The sequence below is a fragment of the Dipodomys merriami genome, unplaced genomic scaffold (assembly GCF_024711535.1).
Source record: "Dipodomys merriami isolate MVZ:Mamm:240054 unplaced genomic scaffold, mDipMer1.0.p SCAF_25, whole genome shotgun sequence".
Classification (NCBI taxonomy): Eukaryota; Metazoa; Chordata; class Mammalia; order Rodentia; family Heteromyidae; genus Dipodomys; species Dipodomys merriami.
Window position 1 is genome coordinate 9,401,333 of NW_027203937.1, and position 21,079 is coordinate 9,422,411.

The following is a 21,079-nucleotide window of genomic DNA, read 5'->3' on the forward strand; positions in this document are numbered from 1 at the left end:
CTTATATAATCTGCCTGAAATTCCTGGAGGTTCTGTCACCAGTATTGTCTTTTTCCACAGTCACATACAAACCATCCATCTTATAGCATTTTTTAAAACTCCTGCACATAACATATAAGGCTAATGATATTGGTTATGTTGTTTATATCTCAGTGGCATCATCTCCTGAAAATCTGGCCATTCTAATATATTCATCAAGGACTTAGTTCACTATTATTTTCATTTCTCCTCTAACTCTTATTGTTGTCCTGGATAATTTTCATACCCATGCAGGTAATTCATCTTATTCTAAAATCCTTCCTGACCTCATGGAGTTCAGTAACTCTTTATCTTCTGGGATTTTATGGTCCTTCCAACAGATATGCCTTCTACTCTTGAAATGTTAAACTACAATTCTATCTTATCTCTTGATTTCTTGGCTGCCTTTTTGAAGGTGGCAGTTTCTTTGCCCTTTCTCCCAATATTTACCCCTTTATAACTTCATTTCTTTATCTCTCTCAAATCAGCATTTGTATACCTTCTTTATTTCCCTTTAGCCACACATTCTCTTTTTGATATGATCAATTCCTTTCATTCTCTTTTTTTATCTATAGAATCTACCCTGGTAGAATTATTTTTTATGCTATTGCTAAGACTCAAACTCACGGCCTTATGCTCTCCCTTGGCTTATTTCATTCAAGGCTGGCTCTCTATCACTTTGAGCCACAGCTCCACTTCTGGCTTTTTGCTAGTAAATTGGAGATGAGAGTCTCATGGACTTTTCTGCCTGGGCTGACTTTCCATTGTGATGCTTAAATCTCAGCCTCCTGAGTAGCTAGGGTTACAGGCATGAGCCACCACCACCCAGTTTATCATAGGAACTTAAAACACAATACTTCAAAATTTCAACTCATTGTTGACTCATTGGCCATGTGAGTTTTGTCACCAATGCTAGAAACTATGATGAAATCATTCTAGATTTGTTCATTTCCATAACCCACATATTGAAGAAGAATTCAAGAGATACCATTAATTCCTAATGTCCCTCCCATTGCTTGCTCTAATTATGTCTTTCTTGACTTTATCAAGATTTTCATCTTTAGTCTATTAAACATTATATTTAATGCATTTCTGTCAAAGCTTTGCCCCTCTTTCCAGTTCTTTTTTTATTTATGTTTACTTGGCTATTCAGAGTTGTTGACTGTTCCCTTTTTATTTTTGAACATTCTCTTGGCTGTTAACACCTAGATTTCTTTCGGTTTTATTTTACTTTTATGGCCTTTCCTGTTCATCTTCTAGAATTTTTCATCTTTCTGACCCTCCTGTCACATTTTAAATGTCTGTACTTGGTGCTTCATTTTTACTTCTTTTTCCCTTCTTACTCTGTCTACCCTCTCTGAGCAGAGCCATTCATTTATGTGATTTTATCAGCCATCCAAATATGAGAGATCTTTACTACAATATATATCCCATCTATGCCTTTTTTTCTGAGATCCTGTTTCACTTATCTAATTGCTTGCTTATTTTTTCTCCCTATGGATGTCATGTAGACTCTGAAGCCTATCATCATGGAGAGAACTTGATGTCTTTTCCCTACATGTCTCCCTTCTTCTCAAGGTGGATTATTGACATCCTCAAGATGATGATGCAGAAGACTCTTTTTCCTCCTTTTCCCTTCACATGTATCCACCTTCAAGCCCTATGCCTTATATCCTATAGGTTATAGACAGATATCCTTATCTCCTACAGATGTGTCCTAATCCTCTTCTACCTACTTTTACTGCTACTGTTACAGTTATTGAAATAACTTTATTCCAGATCTTTCTATAGCTGATTCTGTTTGCACTTGAACTATGGTTCATGACATTATTTGCAGTCTAGGATATAAAAAGCTATAATACTCCTTAACCCACTTAAAGCTACCAGCAGTTTCTCCTCATTCTAAGATTCAACATCATTTCTAATGTCCTTTTGTACCTTTGTTTAAAACTGATTATTCTATGTTCTCTATACTCTAATATCATAATAGAGGCAGATGAGCTCATAAACTTATTGGACCAAAAACTTACTACAACTGTAGGTAGAAAAATAAGCATATATATATAAATATTTGATAAGGTAAATCAATACTGTTGCTGAACATCATATGTAAAAATCCATTGAAGTATGATGCAGCTCACTAAAATTACATTGAACATATATTTCTATTTTTACCCAAAATTCTTTAGTTTTTTTATTAGCATTCATTAATTTTTAAATCTTTTTCATTCTGATCCTGGGGCAGCACTGTCCCTGAGCTTCTTTTGCTTAAGGCCAGTGTTCTACCATTTGAGCCCAAACTCCGCTTTTGGCTGTTTAGTGGTTAATGGAGAGAAAAATTTCATGGACTTTCTCGCTCAGGCTGGCTTTGAACTACATTCCTCAGATCCCAGCCTCCTGAATAATTAGGGTTCAGACTTGAGTCACCAGCACTCAGATTTTCTTGTCCAAAATTGTATATGGTTTTGTATAACAGAGTTTCATCTGAATAAATATTATTCCAGTTTTGATGAATTTTGGCTTTGTGATCTATGAACAAATTCATTCAATGCTAGGTGGGCTCTTTGGCAAATGCCCAGCTTTGCCTTGATTATTTAACTGCTCCCAGTACTAAGAGGAAGTTGGTAATACATATATGATGTGTGATCATCTTTTCCCCATATGAGGAATTATGACACCAGAAGGAGTTTTATGAAGATTGATGATACGAGGTTTGATATGAAGTAGTTTTCACCTTATTGTTTCTGTATCCTTCATTGTAACCAGATTGTGGTCATTTCAATGTAGCAAGCCTGGTGGGTCTGAATCTCACATGACCGGAGCTTGGGTTCCAAGAGTGTAGTTTACTTTTTTTTTTTCAGTCATGGAGCTTGAACTCAGGGCCTGGGCACTGTTCCTGAGTTCTTTTACTCAAGCCTAGCACTCTACCTTTTTGAGCCACATCTCCACTTTTGGTTTTTGAGTGGCTAATTGGAGATAAGAATCTCATGATGATTTTTCTGCCTGGGATGGCTTTGAACTGAGATCTTCAGATTTCAGCCTCTGGAGTAGCTGGGATTATAGGTGCAAGTCACCAGCACCTGGCAGTTTACTGGTCTTTTGACCTTGAGCAAGGCACCTCAATATCTTGAGTCTTCATTCCATTGGTTAGTCATTTCATTGGGAATTTAAAATAAAGTTTTTTATTGTAAAAATACTGTACAGAGAGGTTACAATTACATGAGCAAGGTAATGAGTACATTTCTTATCAAGCATTATTGCCTCCTCCTTTGATTTTCCCCTACCATCCCTTCCCTCCCACCTGCACAACTACATGCCCCTCTTCTCCCCTTCCTAAATTGTAAAATGCGGTTTTTCTACATAGCATTTTGTGTATCTCATGGTTGCAATGGGTCCACCTGTATCCCTATTTAAACAATTTGTTTTTTCCCTTCTGCTCCCCAAATTATACCAACATCAAATACAGTGAAAACAGGGATTATATCGTGGGGGAGGGACATACAAAGCAACAAAAAAAATCACATAGTACTTTATAAATACGTTAGAAACAACAGCAAGAAAGAAAAAAAAACTTGTGTCCCTATCTTGGAGTTCATTTTGCTTAATATCATCTTATCTGACCTTTTCTGCTTGTCTCAGATATATACTAGTTATTGTAAATAAGGGAAACCATGGGACCTATATTTCATTGGGCCTGGTTACTTCACTTAATGTAATTTTTTCCAAGTCTTTACATTTCCTAACAAATGGAGTAGTGTCATTCTTTCAAATGGAGGCATAGAATTCCATTGTATGTATGTATGTGTGTGTGTATATATACATATATCTATATCTATATTTATATCTATCTATCTATCTATCTCTCACATTTTCTTGATCCATTCATCTACTGAGGGGCATCTGGGTTAGTTCCATATATTAGCTATGGTAAATAATGAGATAAACATTGTTGTGCTGGTAGCTTTAGCATGGTCTTGTTTGTGCTCATTTGGGTAAAAGCCCAAAAGTGGGATTGCTGGGTCACAAGGGAGTTCTATGTGGAGTCTTTTGAGGAACCTCCATAAAATCCCCCAGCAACAAATCCTCAAAGAAACAACTGCCCAATAAACAAGTGGGCTAAAGACTTAAAGAGAAACTTCTCTGAAGAGGAAAGAAGGATGGCCACTAGACACATGAAGAAGTGCTCTACCTCTCTAGCCATAAAAGAAATAAAAATCTAAACAACATTGAGATTCCACCTCACACCAGGTAGAATGGCTATAATCAAGAAATTTAATAACAATAGATGCTGGAGGGATGTGGACAGAAGGGAACCCTATGGCATTGTTGGTGGGAGTGTAAACTTGCTCATTGGGAATTTAATGGATATCATGTGCATGAAAGTGTCTTAAATATCCCAACCTATGTGTTGCAAAGCTACTTGAAATACCAACACAGGCAGAAAGCTGACATGCTTGAAGGACAACAGACTGGTTACAACTCTCATTTTTGCCATTTTTGTGTGACTGGACTTATTATTACTTAACTTCTTTGTATGTATTTCCTCACTGTAAAATGAAGGCAATTGTGTTTATCTCCTATAATTGTACAGGCAATCAAAGGTGGCAATACATTAAGACATTTGACACACACAATCATTTGTGTATAATTGGTGGGAATATACCGAGACCATTTTCAGCTTTTGAAATCCCCTATTCTGTATATATATCTTATATCTTATGGAATGACAATTGATCAGCCAATACAAATCTCTCACAAGTACTAAGCTTGGACTTGCATCCTCTTCAGAATCAGGTTCATTTAGGAGGTCTTCCTGTTCATACCCCTTAGGAGCAAACACATAAAAATATTTACTGGCCTTGAAACTTTCAGGATAGCAATGATAATTGTGGTTTCCATTTATTTCTTAGCTCCAATCACCCTAATAGGTACTCTGTGCTTTTTGTACCTTATGTTCTTTAAATTTCATGTCAGTTCTATAAAGTGGCAGTACTTTCAACAAAAGATGATGAAATGTAGACATTCATAGAACATATTCAGATACTCTCTAGTAAGAGGCAGACGTAGAGATGAACTGCGAGTTTCTGACTTGTGGGTTATACTCACACCTACATTTCAGTTATTCCTTCAAAACCCATAGCACTCTTGAGTTCAGAAACTTAGCCTATATAGTTTTAATTTGCATATCAGTCATGAACTATAGCATTAGTATTACCCTTGATTTTAGCTGTGATTGAGGCAGGATGTTGGACCCAGATCAGACTGTAAACATCTGGGTTTATACATCTGGATTCTTTTCCACTTTTCCATTTGGGAAGTGCCATTTTATACAATCATGGATTGATTTGTTACCTCTGTTAATGAAAAGACCAAGCTTTTCATCCTATGAAGTTAAATTAGGCAAAATGGAGATAATTATAATTTACTGTGTTTTATAGAGTCAGCAAGCATGATAATAGTATCCGAGGAACACAGAAAGGACAAAATGGAAGGACATATTTTAGAATACTTGAAAAATGATGGTACTTTGAAGTGGAGAACTGAGGGGTAGGGAAACAGGATACATGAGGTCATTTAGAGTGGTATAATTTTCAGGCAGGGAGGATGATTACTGACAGGCTTGGAGAGGCCAGGGCATAGGCAAAGATTTAGGTCATGGTAAACACCATGACTCCTATCAAATTGAAATTCTTGTGTGGAGAAGTGACTATTGACTCATTTTAGACTGAGTCAGAGTAGTTGTTTCAGATAGATCCACCTGACAAAAAGTTGAAGGATGGATGAGGTTAGGCTTTGAGAAGAGATGCCAGGTATGAGTAATCTGTGTTGGAGGTCCTGAAGGTTTGGTTTCAGGTAGAAGTGGGTTATTGGAGAGAAATGGGGGATGATATATATCTAGGAGATTATTTGGTGGATTGTGGATGGAGTTAGTGCCATAATCTTCTAGATAATATTCTGGAAGACTCCTGGATTTCTGTCCTCCATGATGGAGAGATTGATGGCCTTAGTTTTTGAAGATACATCCAACAGAAGCAGGTGTGGGAGGGGTAGAGGAAAGATCAACATAGGACCTGCTAGCAAACTTTACCTAGGTGATTTTTACTGTTAGCTTTTCTTGGCTTCACTGCCAGAGTACTCATGGTTCTATCAACTCAGCTCTGGAATACAGAGGCATCCTATTAGAGTCTGAACTCTTTAATAGATGATATAACACTTTTCTGCTTAAAATGTTTCTTCTCTAAAATGTTTATGAAGCACTGCAATTCAAAGCCTCCCACAGTCTTATTCTGATCAATTTCTCCAGGCTGATTTCCTATCTTTCCATCCAAGCAGCAGCCAAATCAGCTAAGTTGGAGAAACATTTTGAGAAAGAAAAATGTGCACGAGTGGTGTTTTTTTTTTTATCAAGACTGTAGAGAAGAAAAGGAATGATACATATCTATTTGAGGAGCTAAAAAAAGGCATTAAAGATAAAGCAGGCAGTATTTGAGATTTTGAGGTGTACAAAGGAAAAAGATAAGTGGTGAGGTGAGGAGCAGAGACATATTTGGGAGACGAACACAGAGAACAGGATGAAGACAGTAGGCAGAGAGGGGACCAGAAGGGAAAACTTGCATTGACTGACCCAGAGTGAAGTCAAGTGCTGGAATCTGAAAGAGGGAAGTCTCTGCTTTGTGAATCAGAATGAACTTATATATGAGTAGCTAAGGATAATTTAGTGTGCATAATATCGTATCTGGAAAATCCGCAGGAACGAATATTAAAACACTGAATTATTAGAGCACTTTGGCATTATACTTTAGCATTTGCTCAGTGTTTTCTAGAGCACTAAACACTTTCACTCAGGCTCAGAGAGCAGCTGACCAGGGTCAGCCACTGTCTTTTGATACCAAATCTAGTTCTTTGCCCATTATAATATAGCTACCTCTTCTGACATCTACTACTATCCAAACAATCGTGTGTTCTTCCTCAGTAAACCAGACTACAAAGATGGCTTCGATGGACTGTAATTAATTTCTTGAAGAGGGGTTTGCTAAGCATTTATTGATTTCTGTTTTGCAGTTAAGAAGGAGCTAAAGAGAAGGCAAACAAGAAATGCCACCAACTTCAGCCTTAAAAGTTCACAAGTAATGACTCCCTTACCCTTAGCTGAAAATAAGTAGTGAGTTGACACAAAATGTCATGATGGTTTTGCTCACATATTGGAAGGGATGAAATGACATGGGCACCCTGGTGTCAACGTGGGAAAACCTACTTTAGAATTCATGAAGGTAACATTTATTTTTTTTAGAAGACTCAATTTTGGAATCCACTGGTCTCTTAGTTCTCTTTGAATTGCAAGATTCTGCTTTATGATGATTGGGTTGTGAACAAAGATTTTTCAGTGCTTGACTAAGGAGTCAACACTGCTTTGAAGCAGAGTGCCAGGTGGAAATAGCTCATGCCACATGTTGGGATTCAACTGTACAACAAAAGAGAGCCTATTGGGTTTTGCTTTTTCTTTTCTTTTTGGTAAAATTGAAAGGGAATTATTTTCTAAAAATGTTCTTCTCAAATAGTGGGGATTTATGTAGAAACCCTTAAGATTTGTGGATGCCAGAAGTGATGTATCTGCCTTAAGAAAGACAATGCCTTGGAGTTATTTCTGTGCAGAAGAAGAATACACATAAAGTAAGATCTATCACAGCAGAAAAAATTTGGGAGTGTTTGTGGGTTATTGGTGGCAAAACCAAAGGAGAAAGTGAGAGAGAAAGAAGAGGGAGCAATAAGAATGAGACAGGGATGGGGAGAGAGAGAGAGAGAGAGAGAGAGAGAGAGAGAGAGAGAGAGAGAGAGAGAGAGAGAGAGAGAGAGAGAGAGAGAGAGAGAGAGAGAGAGAGAGAGAAAGAGAGACAGAGACAGAGACAGAGACAGAGACAGAGAGACAGAGAGACAGAGAGAGACAGAGAGAGACAGAGAGAGACAGAGAGGAGAATATTGAATATTCTCAGATGCTTACTGAGTTTTTATTATGATAACTACCATTGACATGACTGTCTTCCTTGGCAAGGCTTTCTGTCTGTTGCCTCATGGGGCACACATTTTATTTTGTTTATCATTGCTGATTCAATCAACATTAGTGAGAATGTGAGCCACAGACGTGAGAGCCACGACTACTTCCTTGTTCTCTTTATAGCTCCATGGTCTGACATGGTATCTGAAAGTAGCAGCCACACAATAAATATCTACTGACTAAATGATATTCTCGGAATCTAAAGGTCAGATCAAAATACAAAAATAGAGTGTACATAAGTTAGTTTTTTAAAAAAGAAATTCTTTATTGAGCTGGTTGTTGATAGATCACACTGTGACTCACATTAATAATCCTATTAACTCAGGAGGCTGAGATCCAGTCAGACAAATTCACTAGAATAACTAGCATAAAGCCAAGGCTGGAGGTACAGCTTATATGTTAACGTGCAAGCCAAATAAACTGAGCAAGCGTAAGGCCTTGAGTTTAAACTTCAGTATTGCAGAAAACAAACAAACAAACAAACAAAAACCCAAACACCCAAAACAAAAAAACACTTTCCATAAAACTTCACTCATTTCTTGTGGTACTGGGATTTGAGCTCAGGTCCTTGCATGTACCATGCAGTACCCTACAATGTCAGCCACACTCCAACCTATTATTTTACTTTTGTTGTTTTTCCAATAGAGTTTCGGTTTATGCCCAGTCCATCCTGAGCTTAATAGTCTAGGCCTGGATGTAATAATCCTCCTGTTTATGCATCCTGTACATCTAGGATGACTGGTATGTGCTACCATGTCCACATTTTTATAGATTGAAATAGAAGCCTCATGGGATTTTTGCCTTGGTTGACCTTGAACTTGGCCTGATTTCTATTTCCCAAGTATCTAGCTTTGCAGGTATGTACAGTCTTCCCTGAACTCATCCTCTTAAATGAGCTTCCCCCTTGAAACTTGCTACTTATTAACAGTTGCTTTCCATATGCTTCTTCCTATACTAATCAATACCCACCCAATATAGCTCAGTTTGGCTGATTTTACTCAACGTAATTCATATCATTTTTGAACAAAGAATTGTACCCTTTTGAAGGAACTGGAGATTGTTTTAGAGAAATCCCTTCAAGGATTAGCTGAGTGAGAGGAAGGCCTGAAGCAGAGTCTATCCAGGGACTGATGTTGGTCAGATGGTAGGAAGATGTACCCACAAACGGTTACAGAAGAGGGTGCGGGAAGGAGTTAGCTTGCAGGCTGAGAGATGCCTATTGCAGTGAGAGAAAGACAAGCCAGCCTAAGGCCTACTAAGGTGGGAGTGTGGGAGCTCAGAATCAATCTACAAAAGTAAAAATTAAAGATGAAGGCACTGAAAAATGTCCTTGGAGTTCAACATTTGGACCATTTGCTCTGTCCTCTGGAGGACATAGGTTCTTGATCCTTACAAGTTAATACAAGGCGGACAGCGAGAGGACATGTGGATAGAGGAACAACAGGTCACACTGAGTGCTTTAGAAGCATTCGGATGGATGCAATGAAAGAGAAAAATAAATAGAAATGTTAATTATATTTGTTCTGTAAATATTTATCATATACTATGACCTAGGTTTTACTCTAGACACTGGGAATAGAGTATTAGAATTAGCCAAAAAATAAAAATTTACCTCCATCATGTCTGAATTGTAGAAGGACATACAGATAAGATCTAAAGTGACCAATAAAAACTACATAATGTGTTGAATAACCATGAAAGCAAGAAGAGAAAAAGGAGCTCTGGGGATGTGGGGAGGAGAGGAGCATGTGATTTTAGTGCAGGAGGCTGGGGAAGGAAACTGTGGAATGCAGGCCTGAAAAATTGAGGATTGAAGTATGTGGACTGAGGGGAAGGAAGATTAAAAAAAAAAAGGAGCAGGTAAGAAGATGCCCAAAGGATTCAAGGAAGAGCAAAAAGATTCTGGCAGGAATGATTTAGGGAGAAAATCATGAGATAATATCAGGTATGAAAATGACAAGAGCTGCTATAGCATCTTCTAGAATTTTAGAGAACAGTGAAGACTTTTGACTTTCACACTGGGTCAGACGGGGTTATAGAAGTTTTTGTGACTTAAAAAAATCAGGTTTTTTGAGGAATTTGCATGTAATGAAATTCATTGATTTTTAAGTGAAAGATTTTCTGCATTTCCTCATTTTTCTGAGTTTTTTTTTTTTTTTTTTTTTTTTTTTTGCCAGTCATGGGGCTAGAACTCGGCCTGGGTGCTGTCCTTCAGCTCTTCAGCTCAAGGCTAGCGCTCTACCACTTGAGCCACAGCACCACTTCTGGCTTTTTTCTGCTTATGTGGTGCTGAGGAATTGAACCCAGGGCCTCATGCATGCAAGGGAAGCCTTACTCTACCACTGAGCCACCTTCCCAGCCCCTCTGAGTTTTTGTTTTTGTTTTTACCTCTAGGTCACTCAGAGTTCTCATCATAATGTCTCCTAGGTAATGTTTCTTTATTTTTTGTCCCAATTCCCTGTATGGAAACATCTAGTAACAAGTAGGTGATCAATCCCTTGAACTTTATACTGGGTTATTTATAGTTATTCCTAGCCTTTAAAAGGACACTAAGCTGAGATTGATTCCTTATAAACCCTGTAGCTCAGTATTACTGTTCCACATTTTGTTTCTATTGCCTTTTCTTTTCAAAGATACACATCATCCTTTGGTGATGAATTATTCTCCCTCGTTCAGAACTTCCATATTTTATTTGCCACCACATTAAGCAATCTTCTACTTGATTTATCTCAAATTTAATTTCCTGGCATCAGTCCATACACTCTTTATATTTCCTTATTTCTATCACCACTCCTACCAATTAGCTTTTTGTAAAGGTCAATTGATATGAAGGAGGTTTTTGGTATGTATGTGTATATATATATATATAATATTATATAGATGGTGTATATATATATTTTGGTATATATATATTTTATTGTAAAAATACTGTACAGAGGGGTTACAGTTACATGAGTAAGGTAATGAGTACATTTCCTATTGTACCTTCCTTTGTTTTTCCTCTACCCTTCCTTCCCTCCCTACCTCCCCAATTTCTCCCTCCCCATACCCCAAAGTTGTAAAGTTCATTTTCAACAGTGTCTTGTACATCTCATCATCCTGTAACCTTATTTCAGCATTTGTTATTTCCCTTCCCCTGGGAATTCTATGCCTCCAACAGAAAGAATGGCATCGCCCCATTTGTTAGGAAATGGAAAGACTTGGAAAAAATTATATTAAGTGAAGTAAGCCAGGCCCAAAGAAACATAGGTCCCATGGTTTCCCTTATTTGCAATAACTAGTATACATCTGGAACAAACAGAAAAGGTCAAAAGCTATGAACATATGACCTTATAAGATAAGGCTGAGCTCAATGAACCCCAAGATAGAGAACAAGTGGTTTTTATTTTTCTTGCTGTTGTTTTTAATATACTTATAATGTACCATGTGATTTTTTGTTTCTTTTGTATGTTCTTTCCCCAAAGAGGCTTTTTTAAAAAATCACCTAAAAAAGGTACCCCATACATGAAACGTGAAGCCACTGAGACCTTGACTGCAAAGAAATGAGTATGACGACTGAAATGCTCGATGTTTGCCCTATAACCAGTGAAAAGAAAGTTTAGAGACAAATCCTTTAAACTGGGACACAGGTGGACCCATTGCAACAATGAGATGTACAAACCATTATGTCGCAAAACGAACTTAACAACTTTGGCCTGGGGGCGGGGGTGGGAGATGGGAAGGAATGGGAAGGGGAAACAAAGGAGGACGCAACAATGCTTGATAAGAATCCCCCACAGTATAACCCCTGCTTTCACTATATTTGATGTCAGTATAACTTGAGGAGGAGATGGGGAAAAACCAGTTGTTTAAGGATACAGGTGGACCTGTTGCAACAACGAGAAGTACAAGTTGTCAAGTCCAAAAAGAGCTTTACAACGTCGGTGCGGGGGGAGGGGAGGAAGGGGGAAAGGAGAAGGATTGGGATTGGGGGGGAGGGAGGAGGCTGGGAAGGGATGTGAAGGGTAAACAAAGGAGGAGGCTGCAATGCTTGGTAAGAAATGTACGCATTATCCTGCCCATGTAATTGTAACCCCTCTGTACAGTATGTTCACAAATAAAATTAAAAAAAAAAAAAAGAAATGTACTCCATTACCTTGCATGTGTAATTTTAACCTCTCTATACGGTATTTTCACAATTAAAAAAAAAAGTTTAGAGAAACCTTGCTGCAAGGCAATCACTACACATCTATATTAATCTCTTTTCTTACTAGCATTAATTATCTGCCAAAAGAGGTTTTGGACACTTTGACATATCTGTTTCTATGCCTCTTGATCAGGCCTCCCTCTGCCATTCTTCCTCCTCTTCTCTCCCCATCCTAAACCAGTCTCAGCAAGCATTGTTTCATTTTCACACACCTATATGAAGTATTTGAACATATCCACCCTCATTTGATTTCTTCTTTTCTTTCATTTTACTTCATATTTCATTTCATTCTAGTTTAAAATTTTACTTATGTCTTTTGTCTGTTTCTATCGACCCAGTATCTTTCTTTATTCATAGATACATGCTTATCTATTTGTACATCTAGACCTAGATTGATATTCAGTCTTTTTTGATACCTAGTCTTAAATGATCATTTATTTTATTTTATTTTATTTTATTTGTGAACATACTGTACAGAGTGGTTACAATTACATGGGCAGGATAATGCGTACATTTCTTACCAAGCATTGCAGCCTCCTCCTTTGGTTTACCCTTCACATCCCTTCCCAGCCTCCCCCCTTCCCCCCATCCCAATCCTTCTCCTTACCCCCCCCCCCCCCCCACCGACGTTGTAAAGCTCATTTTGGACATGACAACTTGTACTTCTCATTGTTGCAACAGGTCCACCTGTATCCTTAAACACCTGGTTTTTCCCCATCTCCTCCTCAAGTTATACTGACATCAAATATAGTAAAAGCAGGGGTTATACTGTGGGGGAGGGACATACAAAGCAACAAAGAGATAATCTTATAAATGCGTTAGAAACACATGCATGAAAGAAAAAAACATTAAAATACATATCTAAGGGTTCATTTTCCTGACATCACATTATCTGACCTTTTCTGCTTGACTCATACATATACTAGATATTGCAAATAAGGGAAACCATGGGACCTATGTTTCTTTGGGCCTGGCTTACTTCACTTAATATAATTTTTTCCAAGTTTTCCATTTCCTAACAAATAGGGCAATGTCATTCTTTCTGATGGAGGCATAGAATTCCATTGTGTATATATGCCACATTTTCTTGATCCATTCATCTACTGAAGGGCATCTGGGTTGGTTCCATATCTTAGCTATGGTAAATAATGCTGCAATAAACATTGTTGTGCTGGTAGCTTTAGTGTGGTCTTGTTTGTAAACACTTGGGTAAATGCCCAAAAGTGGGAGTTCTATGTGAAGTCTTTTGAGGAACCTCCATACTGCTTTCCAAAGTGGTTGAACAAGTTTACATTCCCACCAACAATGAAGTAAGGTTCCTTTCTGTCCACATCCCCTCCAGCATCTGTTGTTGTTAGAGTTCTTGATTTTTGCTGTTCTAACTGGGGTGAGGTGATATCTCAATGTTGTTTTGATTTGCATTTCTTTTATGGCTAGGGATGTTGAACATTTCTTCATGTGTCTATTGGCCATCCTTCTTTCTTCTTCAGAGAAGTTTCTCTTTAAGTCTTTAGCCCACTTATTTATTGGGCAGTTGTTTCTTTGAAGATTTGTTGTTGGGGGGTTTAATTTTTTGAGTTCCAAGTATATTTTAGATATGAGACCCTTGTCCATTGTATGGCTAGTAAAGATCTTCTCCCAATCCGTGGGCTTTCTATTGATCTTGCTAGCTATGTCCTTTGCCATGCAGAAGCTCTGCAACTTTATGCAATCCCATTTGTCCAACCTTTCTTTGATTTGTTGTGTTTCCGGGTCTCTATTCAGAAAATTTCGGCCTGAGCCAAGGAGACCTAGGGTTTCTGCTATTACATCCTGTAATGTTTTCAGAGTGTCTGCTTTGAGTTCAAGGTCTTTGATCCATTTGGAGTTGATTCTGGTGCAGGGTGATATATAAGGATCTAGCTTTAGTTTTCTACATGTAGTTAACCAATTTTGCCAGCACCATTTACTGAAGAGGCTGTCTTTCTTCCATTCTATTGTTTTAGCTCCCTTATGGAAGATTAGATGGCTATAGGTCTGTAGGTTCATTTCTGGGTTTTCAATTCTATTCCATTGGTCCTGAGGTCTGTTCTTATGCCAATACCAAGCTGTTTTGATTACTATGGCTTTATAGTAGAGTTTGAAATTTGGTATTGATATTCCTCCAGCAGTGTTCTTTCCATTGAGGAGCGTTTTTGCTATTCGGGGTCTTTTATTGTTCCATATGAATTTTTGGATTGCCTCTTCTATTTCCTTGAAGAATGAGGTTGGAATTTTGATAGGTATTGCATTGAATTTGTAGATAGCCTTGGGATGATCATTTATTTTAAAGTGAACCTTCTCCTAGAGTTGATCTGTCCCATATTGTTCTGGGTAACAACTATCCACATGCTTCTCAGCACTGGGCAGGTATATAGAGGGGCTGTCAGCTCTGTCCTATTTCCTCTAGGAAATACTCTGACTAAAGGCAACTAAGTCATCTGTCCCTATCACCTTCCAATTGTGTGTGGTCCTCTCTGTATTTCATCTGCAGAATAGATTGCTTTGAGGTAAATGAAACCTAGATTTCCATTTAGCATAATGTACATTTTAGCTATTTAATGTTTATTCATAATTTTACTTGTTCTTATAAAATTTACTCTTATTCATAATAACTTAGAAAAACTAAGAAAGGAGCATAAATATGTGATCATGTGGGATTAAACAAGTAAATTAATGAAAAAAGAAAACCTGCTATTGATGTGAAAAATCAATACTTTAGATAAAAATGTTGAATGTGAATACTAGACTTTGATTTTTCTCCCAGCATTGGGAGGGGGGATGGGCAACCCGGATCAGCCTTAACATTGAGGACACTCAGGTCTACATACAATATAAAACTCTGCTTAAGGGAATTAGAGCTCACAAGAAAGGGAAATGTGAACAGCTAGATGCTGCAGAGGACCCAAGTTTAGACACTTGAGTCTACTGCTTAAGACTATTACCCACAGAAGGAGTTTGCTTTATAAGAAACATATTTTATGGTCCTCTAGGCCACATTTATCAATTTTTGGCAGAAACTATAGAAAATTTATGTGAAATCCATGTGGAAATCCATGGTCTGGTTCTTGATATATTAAAATACTTCACTGTTTTCTCACTCTTTCTCTTTGTTCCAGTCTTGGGGCTTAAACTCAGAGAAGGCCTGAGCTCTGTCCCTGAGCTTTTTATGATCAAGTCTAGCACTCAATCACTTGAGCCACAGCTCCATTTCCTGGTTTTTGGTGGTTAATTGGAGATGAGTCAATAAATCCTCAGAGAAACAACTGCCCAGTAAGTAAGTGGGCTAAAGACCTAAAGAGAAACTTCTCTGAAGGGGAAAGAAGGATGGCCAAGAGACACGTGAAGTAATGTTCAACCTCTCTAGCCATAAAAGAAATGCAAATCAAAACAACATTGAGATTCAACCTCACCCCAGTTAGAATGGCTATAATCAAGAACTCTTATAACAACAGACGCTGAAGGGGATGTGGACAGAAGGGAACCCTACTGCTTGTTCAACCACTTTGGAAAGTAGTATGGAGGTTCCTCAAAAGACTCCATATAGAGCTTCCCTATGACCCAGCAATCTCATTTTTGGGCATTTACCCAAATGATCACAAACAAGACCATACTAAAGCTATCAGCACAACTATGTTTATTGCAGGTTTATTTACCATAGCTAAGATATGGAACCAACCCAGATGCCCCTCAGTAGGTGGTTGGACCAAGAAAATGTGGTATATATACACAATGGAATTCTATGCCTCCATCAGAAAGAATGACATTGTCCCATTTGTTAGGAAATGGAAAGACTTGGAAAAATTATATTAAGTGAAGTAAACCAGGCCCAAAGAAACATAGGTCCCATGGTTTCCCTTGTTTACAGTAACTAGTATATATCTGAGATGAGCAGAAAAGGTCAGATAAGATGATGTTAAGTGAAATGAACCCTAAGGTAAGGACACAAGTTGTTTTTTTTTTCTTGCTATTGTTTCTAACGTATTTATAAGGTACCATGTTTTTGTTTTTGTTTTTGTTTTCCTTTGTATGTTCCTCCCCCATGGTATAACCCTTGTTTTCACTGTATTTGATGTTGGTATAATTTTGGGAGGGGAAGGGATAAAACAAATTGTTTAAATGAGGATACAGGTGGACCCATTTCGACAATGAAATGTACAAGATGCCATGGTGAAAAAGAACTTTACAACTTTGGCAGAGGTGGGGAGGGAGGTTGGGAGGGCAGGGATGGGAAGGGGAAACAAAAGAGGAGGCAACAATGCTTGATAAGAAATGTACTCATTATCTTGCTCATTGAATTGTAACCCTTCTGTACATTATTTTCACAATAAAAAACTTATTAATAATAAAAATAATAAAGTTTTCAGCATACCAAAAAAAGAAATGACTAAGATTTAGTGAATGACATTGCAGTGATTTATGCATATGAGTTTTTCACCTTAAAGATAATACATTAGTTTTCATTGTACTTCATAGGTTAAAAATTTATGATGCATATAAATACAAAAATAACTAAGTTGCAAACATGTAAAAGAAAATGAGATACTTAAATTACAAATTTAATTTAGTTATAACCCAACTGAATAAATAAAAAGAAGTAAAGGTGGGCATGGGATTTGTAGGACAAATATAAATCACTTACACAATGCTGTACTCTTAGACCTACATATGTCAATTAAGTACTTTTCAACATAAATAGTAAATGTTCTAATGAAAAGGTAGGGATTTTAGAGTGGATTAAAACACATTTAACATATTCATCTTGTTTTATGAGAAGATCTTTTCTTTATAAAACATTTTGCGAAAGTGGCAAAAGTTTAAAAAACCAAAAGATCAAAAGATGTATAATTATGCAAATATTAAGTGAATGGTTTTGACAACCATGGTAATATTCTATTTATAAATTCCTACCATTTACAACAATAATCTATGATTTTAGAAGTCCACTGGGTGCATGAGTACATGCATAGGGTAGATGTACTCTGGTGAATGTTTAGATCTGAATGTGCAGATATATAATTATATAATTGTCATAATGTAGGACCATTTTTTTTCTGAAAGTAAATATGAGACATAAATGTTGTCATGGTTAGAGAAAAATTTATAGCTTATTTATTATACAGAGCAAAAGTCTGAAAATCGATATAATACACATTCATTTTAGAAAGAAAAAATAATAACAAAGTTAACATCAAGAGTGAAGCCTGGTAAATCACAAAGATAGGAAGAAATATTAAAGAAACAAATATACTTACAGGGAAGTGAATGAATAAATTTAAAATGGGTCCTTCTAACAGATGAATAAAATTGATGGACTGCCGAGCTACCACTAAGAATAAAATCAGAAGAAACATATACACTGTTAGAAATGAGAAGTAAATATCATTTTCCCTGGACAGTCAACCAAAAATGTAAAATTTAAGAGGTCTGTAAATTTATATAAAATGAAGAACTTTATAGTTAATCTTTACTTACTAAAGTTGTCATAAGAAGAAATAAATCTGAATAGTTTTAGAATTACTAAAGGCAGATATTGATTCTGCAATTAAAAACCTTTGGGATAAAAAGGATTTTATACCCAGGGAACCTCTCTCAGAAAATACACAAAGTGTATAAGAAATAAAGGAGATATGTTTTTAAACTTTTATAAACAAATGATTAAAAATAAAGAAAGATGTTATAGCTTACTGTGTTAAGTCCAGTATAACTTTGAGGTGCAAGCTTGCTTTACCTTTATGACCTTCGGGAAGGCAGGCATTTGATAAAATGGTAGAACAGAATGGGGAAAGTTTGGTTACCTGGCAATTTATAGACTCAGGAATGATTAAGATATATTACATTTACAAACTGCTTTGTTAAATGGCAACTTTGTATAACTACTTAAAGATAATAATAATAAAAATAAACCACCTTTTAATACTTTTGCTGGTTAGTGTCGGGGCATGGCTTTGGCGGGGCATAGAAGTTAAAAAAATGAGTAATTTCTTAAGTGGTTTCAGTGTAAATGAGTAATTTCTTAAGTGGTTTCAGTGTTTCCATTGTTTCTAAAAGGCTGCAGTGTACAATATGGCTCCCTAGCCCTCTCAATAACTGTGTGGTAGACATCACTTGTCACACATTTCAGATGTGGAATACAAAGGTGAAGTATCTGAGTACATACAACAAAACCAATAGCAAGTTATAGGATTTTAACTCCACAATCATTGGTCTGCCTAGTATTGTATCCTGAAATCTACCAAATCTACCATCCCCCTCCAAGTGATTAATCTGAATCAATTCTCAAAGTCAACATGGCCTGTACCATATCCATCCATCCAGAGAAAAATGGGTCTTCCTGAGATTGGGTCTGGTTTGTGCCTTTTAGGATCTGAGTTATGATGTAGTCATAGTGGAGTGAAAATCTGTGGTCTAGACTAGATCCAAGAACAAGGTAAGTTCAAAGGAGTGTGAAATTTTTTTCTTGCTGATGGTTTCCATGTCATCTTTGTTCCTTTCAATTTGATGGAAGTAAAGGGTAATCATGATGTGAACAGAGCAGTGATTTTTGCTACCATTATAATGTTTTTAAATGGTAACATTTAAAATAAAGGACTTCTCATTGTAATGAGAATGAATTATATTTTACTATATACTTAATGAACAGCTATTATTTCATTTAGGATCTATGTGCTTATTTATCAGCATGTTCTGAAAATACTTAACTGTCTAGTCTCACCATGTGTCAAGTGGTGATCAAATATGAGCTCTTTCATTAGGATATTCTGATTATTACATAAGCTGCTAGATGAAGAACATTTAACTATAGCTACTAATATAGCATGAGCTTAAAAATGCCAGTTATTACCATTATTATGATCATTATCTTGAAACTCAGTATCATGCCTAGCTTATAGGATTGTTTTCAAGAATTGAATGGAGGAATTTGGGTGAGGTAACATTTCTCTTCCAATCGAGTTGGGATGAAGGAAAGACTTATCCAACAAGTCTTTCTGAAGGGAGCACTAAGCAGGAGTCTGACAGAACGAAATAATTTCAGTAATTGTAATGGATGTATGGTTTGTAAATGCTTTAAGCATCTAAAAATGTTATGTTCTCAAGTGAGTGGAATCAAGGACTATCAATTCTGTTTTTGAATTTTGAATCCTTGTTCTAACTCATCTAAACCATGTGAACAGGTTACTTAAGCTCTTGGGGCTTTTATTAGATTTGATTTAATAATTTAAAAATGTTTGTTTTTATTTCTATACTAGCCACCAAAAGAACTGAAACTTACAAAACAGTAGTTTTGTCATTTGGAGAAAAATCAGAGACTATATCAAAATGTTTCTGTGAGAAATAAATCAGTTTAGAAATTAAGGCATTTTCAACCAGCACTGATCACATGGTTAGTGTTCAATAAATGCTGACTGTGATTACCTTGGGGGTCTTTGAAATACCATGATGAAACTGTGCTAGGAGCCCTAATTTGTGATATAAAGTACAATAATGTGGCCAGACCCTGGTGGCTCATGGCTGTAATCCAACCTATTCAGGAAGCTGAGATCCGAGGATTGTGGTTTGAAGCAGCCTAACAAGATAAGCCTGTGGGACTCTCATCTCCAATAAACTACTTAGAAAAACCCGTAGTGGTGCTGTAGCTCAAGTGGTAGAGTGCTAGCCTTGAACAAAAGAAGCTCAAGGACAGTGCCTAGTCCCTGAGTTCAAGCCCCAGGACTGGCAAAACAACAACAATTGTATATGTATATAAATCTGAGCAAGGACCTAGTGTTGGCACGGTAGTGGGTGCTGATAGCATCATTGGGAATACTGAAGGCATAGAGAATTATTGCAGGTGGAACACAGGACATAAGAGCAGGAGGTGAAGGAGTGGCCCTCAGGGAAGGCCGCACACTGGGAATGAATAGTGTCAAGATGGTACTGCTTTGCTGGCAAGTCAAATGATTGACATGACAAAGAGTGGCCAAGGCACAAAGGAGGAAGAACTTTACTGAAAAGGTTGAGGAAGTGAGAGTCCAGGAATTGGATGGATAATATACATAGAAATCAGAGGTATTGACAACAGAATAAAGGGTATTTATTGAATGTATAAATTTTACAAAACACCCCCAAATAAATGCTGGGTCAGTGTTTAAGGATCTCTGAGTAACCGTGTTTGTGTTAGCTTAGATGTCTGATGTGAAGTGCGTTGGAGCTGTGAAATTCACAGTCTGGTTAAATGTAAGCCCCACAGGCACTTATGCATTTGGTAGGTTTGGTCCTCTCCTGTGTTCCAAGCATCTAACACAGTGTCTGTCATGCAGTAGTGATGTAATATATGCTTACTGGATGAATTAATGGGTCATTAATGACCTTGACCTTGAAGGGAGCAGCAACTGGATTCTACTGACCATGTTCAGTCTGAAAGAGTTTCCATGCAAGAGACAGGAATGATCCTGTTGGTGTTTCAGGAAGATTCCTTGTCTTTCCCTTGAAAGGCACAGGAGGAAGAGGAAGACAAGGGCTTGCAAGTGGAGCATGGGTGGTGAATGTTGGAGGGGAGAAAAACTTCAGAAACAGGGAAAAATGGGTCTGAAGATACTCAATTGTGACTATATGCATAGTGAAATTGAAGAGATTACCTAAATGCAAACATTTCTTTAAAATTTGACATTCACAAGTCCTTTTCTGACAGCCTGATTCTTCCACCAATATCTTCTACAGTTGATTAAATACAGAACAGAAAATGGAGTGCATCAACCTGACATTTTTCAGAATTGGGGCTTTTGTCATAGGATGAATGCTGCCATTTGTTACTAAAAAAGTCT